Source organism: Mytilus galloprovincialis, chromosome 3 (assembly GCF_965363235.1).
Source record: "Mytilus galloprovincialis chromosome 3, xbMytGall1.hap1.1, whole genome shotgun sequence".
In the NCBI taxonomy this organism is placed as follows: Eukaryota; Metazoa; Mollusca; class Bivalvia; order Mytilida; family Mytilidae; genus Mytilus; species Mytilus galloprovincialis.
The window spans coordinates 30,142,670-30,149,115 of record NC_134840.1 but is presented as its reverse complement, the minus strand read 5'-3'; the positions used below and the strand labels follow the sequence as shown (position 1 = coordinate 30,149,115).

The 6,446-nt window shown below is 32.4% G+C and overlaps 1 long non-coding RNA gene across 1 annotated transcript; it reads left to right on the top strand.

Annotated features, from left to right (window-relative positions):
• Window positions 1-505: 505 nt before the first annotated feature.
• On the top strand, window positions 506-4,428 carry LOC143067671 (uncharacterized). The gene is made up of 3 exons (XR_012976000.1): window positions 506-1,152; window positions 2,060-2,537; window positions 3,974-4,428. It is a non-coding gene; the product is annotated as an uncharacterized LOC143067671 (long non-coding RNA).
• The last annotated feature ends 2,018 nt before the right edge of the window (window positions 4,429-6,446 follow it).

The window sequence follows — 6,446 nt, the reverse complement described above, 5'->3', positions numbered from 1 at the left end:
AATATTAAAGAGTTTACCCCTTGGAAGATAGATGTACAGTGTGACATAAAATATGACATAGTTACCACTTTAAACGACATTGTCGAAAAAGCACTCAAGAACAATTGTATAATATCGTTTGTTCCAAGTAAAAAAATGTACAATAATGTGAAAACATGTACAGGTCATACATTTATTGAAGCATGCAATGTTACAGGGACGTTGGATAATTATGACAGAGATATTGACTTTGCATGTCAAACAATGACTAATCCTTTCCCGCCATATAAAAACATCTTCTGCCACATGTGCAATCCTCCCGAAAAGACAAGTGAACGACAGATCACGTCATGCAATGAAACTGGACTTTGGACCACATACGCAAGGGATATAGAAAAGGCTTGTAATGCTTACGTTAATGTTGCAACGACATTTCCTTACAAGAATATATATTGCTACATATGTAATACGAATGAAAGTGTGATATTGAGAAATAAAAACATGTACACAGTGGATATACCAATAGAAGATATCGTTACGTATAACTGGTACACGAATCTTGATGCTTATAGGTGGAAGTACGCTTATGAAAGTGAGATTACATTCACAGACGGCACTAAACGTTGCAAGATCTTATACAGAACACTGAAGTACAGATTTGATTGTAAAGTTCCCATTCCCTTTAATTTATTGAATCACAATATGTCAATTCTACAGTTTTCTCAAATTCAGTCTTATCATTGCAATTTGACCGAAATCGATGAGCAATATAGAAATATTACCTTGTGCAAAAAGAACAGATGGAATTTAACATATTGTGAAACTGATAGTGAGTTTGAATTACAATGGGCTTGTGAAACCCAGTTACGCGGTATAGTTATACACAGTGAAAAACTATCTTACCACTACACAGAATGTGGAACCCATCTGAAAGATTTTTTAGTTTATAATCATGGAATACCAGTAGAAATAGAAAAGTATGTAAAGGAAAATTTGGCTTGTGATTTATTTAACTGTATGGATGATCGCAATTTGTACCCTTTACAATACATCTTATGTAATTGTTGTTCTGTGCCAACGACCCATTCACCTGGTTCAGGGACTTGGGATATATTTAGTCGCAAATACTTCACTGCTGACTGTAAATTGAACGAGATTTATGATACTCTTAAGGTAAATTATTTCTTATGATTATGTTCATTTGAAAAAAATGTGCACCTCTATTGTAAAGTAATAGAATCCTTCAAATTTTTTTCATTCTTAAAAATTTCCTTCTTCAATCTTATGTTGAATAAATACAATGTTTCTAACGGAAGAAACTGTACAAATGGCAATATTTTTTTCGAAAACTGCATAAGTTTTTATGATTTGCTGTCTAATTAGAAGTAAGTATGATTATAGGAAACTGATAATGTCAAAAACTTCATTTACACTAATTACAGGTTTTATTTCAACTGTAAGCGGTAATTCAGATGCACAAGATTTCTTTTTTTTGGTTTTCACTCATTTTGTTAATTTTTACTAAAAATCAAGGAAAATTTGCTAGCAGTCAAAAACACGCTTTAAAAATTCAAAATGCACTAGATACGTAACTATGAATCTCTCTGCTTATAGTTTAAATTGTTTGCATACATGATTTTATTATAAAGAAGACAAATAATGTGCAATAAAGCTGATATCTAGAAAAATATACAATTTCTCGTCCTTGACCTTTGATCTCGATTTGACGGAAATTGCACCTTACGATTTTTTAAGACCAGGCAAAACAGTTAGTACAGATGTAAGTATATATTATAGCCGTGTGTTAGGTGTGTGCATCAAATATTCAATTTTATAGTCACTCCCCTTATACGAAACACTGAATTGAACATGCATATTCTGACTAGTTGCGTATTTAAAATCCCACACATCAAAACGAGTGACACCTGAACATGGGTCGTACTGCTAGATGGACCTTGGTTAACATAATACATGTACTTTATTTCAGCCAAAACTATGGTTCCTCGGAAACTACAAATCGAGTGTTATGGTATTAATACATACAATTTGATTTTACTATTTCAACTTTTTTTAATTTTAGCAAAGATGTCGCCAAACTGACTGTTTTCCAGGAAAACAAATGATAGGAGGTAGTTGTGAACAATATTTACCAACATCGTTATATTCACAACCACTTGCATATGTGTTTCCGTTCGTGTTAACATCAAGATATAGTCATTCAGAAATAACACAGATTTTACAGAAGGATTCCAATGAAATGCTCTCATTTTCAACTTCGTTGTGTATTAAACCAAAAGCCAAATCAATTTCCTACTTTGTTCGAATTGATATAATGATATCAAGTTATGAATATATTGCAGACATAGAAGCAATTCTAATAGATTATTCTTCTCGTCTTTTAAAAAGTTCAAGCAAAAGGAATATAACTGTAAAATACGATTATCAGTCAATTTTAACTGATGAAAATATAGAGTTCGACAATTTTACAGTTTGTGTAAATAGGAACCGCTCTCTTATATCTAATTTGTTAGTATGTCGACATGTTTTATTTACACAAAGTGAGTATAGATTATCCCCAAAAAACAATGAAATAATTTTAGACGGTTATGACGCAAAATTTCAATTTTATCAATATCATGTAGACTCTGAAAAAATCTTGAGAATATGCATTAAGGATTTTTATCGTATTGTTAACTTAGATGACAAAAACGACGTTGTATATTTGGCAATAATGATAACTTGCACTGTTATTTCAGTCCTGTGCCTATTGGCGACTTTAATAACATACTGTTTATTTTCAGCACTTAAAACTCTACCGGGAAAGAATATTATGAGCTTAGTTTTTTCTCTTCTTATATACAATATACTTTATTTGATATTAATCCTCGTCGATGCCGCAGATACAACAGTGTGTAAGGTTATCGGTATAGTTACCCATTTCTTTCTGCTATCTACTTTCGGATGTTTTACCATGGGCACGGTTCATATGTTCAGAATATTTGGACACGATAGTCTTTCGTCTACTCTAAAAGCTAATCAAAGTAAATATACTTTTAAGATATACACTGCTTCTGCTTATGGCTCTGCCGCTACAATAGTAGTCATAAACATTACCGTTTTGCACATTTCCACAGGAACCTTTACTGGATATGGATATAATAACAAATGCTTTATTTCAAATGTTCAGAGCTTTATTGCGACAGTTTTGGTACCACTAATTATCACATTTATCATAAACATAATATTATATTCAATAACGACGTATAAACTGTACAAGAAAATTTATTCGAATTCTGCTGTATCTGCAGTTTCTAAAACAAATAAAAAAGAAATAAGCATCTTTATTAAACTTTTCACAACAACTGGTTGTTCCTGGATATTGTTGCTTATTAATTTTTTCGTCAATAAGACACCAATTTCAATAGCAATATCCGTTTTAAATGGGTTTCAAGGACTCTACATTTTTATAGCTTACATTTTCAATGAACGTATATACCGAATGTATAAATCTGAGATAATTGGATTAACTGCTCGAAAATCGCAGTCAACAATTATGACATCACTTCCGCCTTCCAAACAAACAAGTTCAGAATAGGATTATATATATGTTTAAAACTGTGCATGGTGGTTAGAAAAGTAAAAACGTGCCACTTGTAAACAATATTTAGTATGGAGTTCATTATCACTGAACTAGAATATATATTTGTTTAGGGGCCAGCTGAAGGACGCCTCCGGGTGCGGGAATTTCTCGCTGCATTAAAGAACTGTTGGTGACCTTCTGCTGTTGCCTTTTCTATAGTCGGGTTGTTGTCTCTTTGGCACATTCCCCATTTCCATTCTCAATTAAATTTTATACTGCATTTCTATACCTTAGAACCAATTGAAACCATAATACTTTTACTTTTAAGTATTTTCACACAAGGTTTTTAATCAAATGTTATATCGTATACTTATGTGAATAAAAATATTGAATCTTTATTCTTTTCTTTTTTAGATTTTTAGAATGCAGTATATGTAGAGTACACTTCCATGAGACAAAATGGAATCAAAAGAACTTTCCATCAATAATAATAGACAGATAGATAAACAAAAACACACATAATACCACACAAAAAAACCTTTATTTGTATGCGTTCGATGCGATTTTACTGATTTACCTTCATAAGGAACGATCAAAGCCAAATATTTGATAGCCGAAGAAGTTTGAGAACCGAAACAGTGGAAAAGTTATTTCACCAAAAAGAACCTTAAATAATAGACAAATCTATTGCAGGTTACCATTGTCTAGGAGAGCTCAAACATAAAACTTTTGAATTCAAACGGAAAATTTGTGAAAGGTTTGTCATTAATCATTTCAGTATCGGGATAATGGCTACAGAGTTGATGATACCCTCTGGAACTAATGGTCTACCAACAGTGTAATCAATCCAATACTGTAAAAATTGTTAACTTTACGTTATAAATTGCATGCCAAAATCAAAAGCTCAAACACATCAAACGAATGGACAACAACTTGCTTATTCTTGACTTGGTACAATATATAAAAGAAGATGTTGTATGATTGCCAATGAGACAACTGTCCACAAGTGACCAAAATGACACAGACATTAACAACTATAGGTCACCGTACGGCCGTCAACAATGAGCAAAGCCCATACCGCATAGTCAGCTATAAAAGGCCCCGATAAGACAATGTAAAACAATTCAAAAGTAAAAACACAAAAATACTGAACTCCGAGGAAAATTCAAAAAGGAAAATCCAAAATCAAAAGGCAAAATCAAAAGTCCAAACACATCAAACGAATGGATAACAACTGTCATATTCCTGACTTGGTACAGGCATTTTCTAATGTAGAAAATGGTGGAATGAACCTGGTTTTATAGCTAGCTAAACCTCTCACTTGTATGACAGTCGCAAACGAGAAAACTAACGGCCTTATTTATATAAAAAAATGAACGAAAAACAAATATGTAACACATAAACAAACGACAACCACTGAATTACAGGCTCCTGACAAGCATTTTTAAAGTAGAAAAGGTGGATTAAACCTGGTTTTATAAAACATTGTCAAATTATCTAAGGTCAACTATGCATGAGGGAGTTGAAATCTTATTTTCTTAATAATTTTCTTAATTTATAAACGAACAATTTTGAGGATTTTTTTTTATTATAAATATGTAAGTACCGACGTACTAACACTTGAGCTTGTTATAATTTTGGAGACTGATAGCCTAATAACCATAATAAAGACACTGTGCTGTACAAAAAACACTGATATCAGGATGATTAATACTAAATTCCTTGAAATATACTATAGAAATATTGTAATTTTAACTAAGGTTAAAATACTAACCCATCAGATAAAGCAGGTAACATCGATAATGATCAAATTGTCCTTCTCCAACAGTAACACTAATTAAACACTTAAACTTCGACGAATCATCCTTATTTCAATGATTGAATGCGGTTTTTCATTAATGTAAGAAATTAGCAAAACAAAAAGATTTTTTACAGAGACTGGAATATTGGTTTCATCTGTTTTGGCGAAAATGAGGGAACTACTTTAAACTTGGATGCATTAAAAATGAAATAGTTTCAGTTTTCAAATTGACTTCTATCTATTTTTGTGACATTTCAGCTAACCTGTGTAATAACCAAATCTCACTTAATATCATATGCATGAATTATTGATTTAACAGCAATACCGAAATAGAAAGACTGATATCTAGCTTTTAAAATGTCGCCATATTGGATTAGAAGTAAAACCAACTCTGATGCAAACAAAAAATTATCTAAAACCAGCATTATCAATTGCGAAAGAGGGTCGAAAGATACCAGAGGAAGAGTCAAACTCATAAATCGAAAAAGACAAACAGACAAATAATTGTACATAAGAAACAACATAGAACACTTAATACTGAGCAACACGAACCCCACCAAAAACTGGGGTTGATCTCAGGTGTTCCGGAAAGGTAAGCAGATCCTGCGCCACATGTGGCACCCGTCGTGTTGCTCATGTTATCACAAACCCGGTAAATAGTCGAAGATGCTTAATTCTTTAGTGAAAAACATAATTGTTACGTTTAGAGGACGTGATTTCTATAACAAATTATCGGTTTTCCCATGGGAAATAATTGTGCCCTCTTCTTTCCGTCTTGTTCCTTTATTCAAATAATGGAGCTTCTTCAGAAGAAGGAAAAGAAGCAAGCATTATCCTTCAAGTTTCGATATATAGATGATAAGTTTTGTAACTATGTCGAACGTATCTACCTCTTCGAACTTGACATTAAGAGACAAGAAACATTTAAGCATGTTCAATACCTTGTCTTGCTTCTAGAAATGGACAGCACGGGTCGTTTGAAAACGAATATTTACAGCATAAGAGACAATTTCAACTGCCAATGAATTCCATCTTTCTATGTAGCATATTTCAGCAGTGCCAGCATATGGAGTAAATATTTCCAAG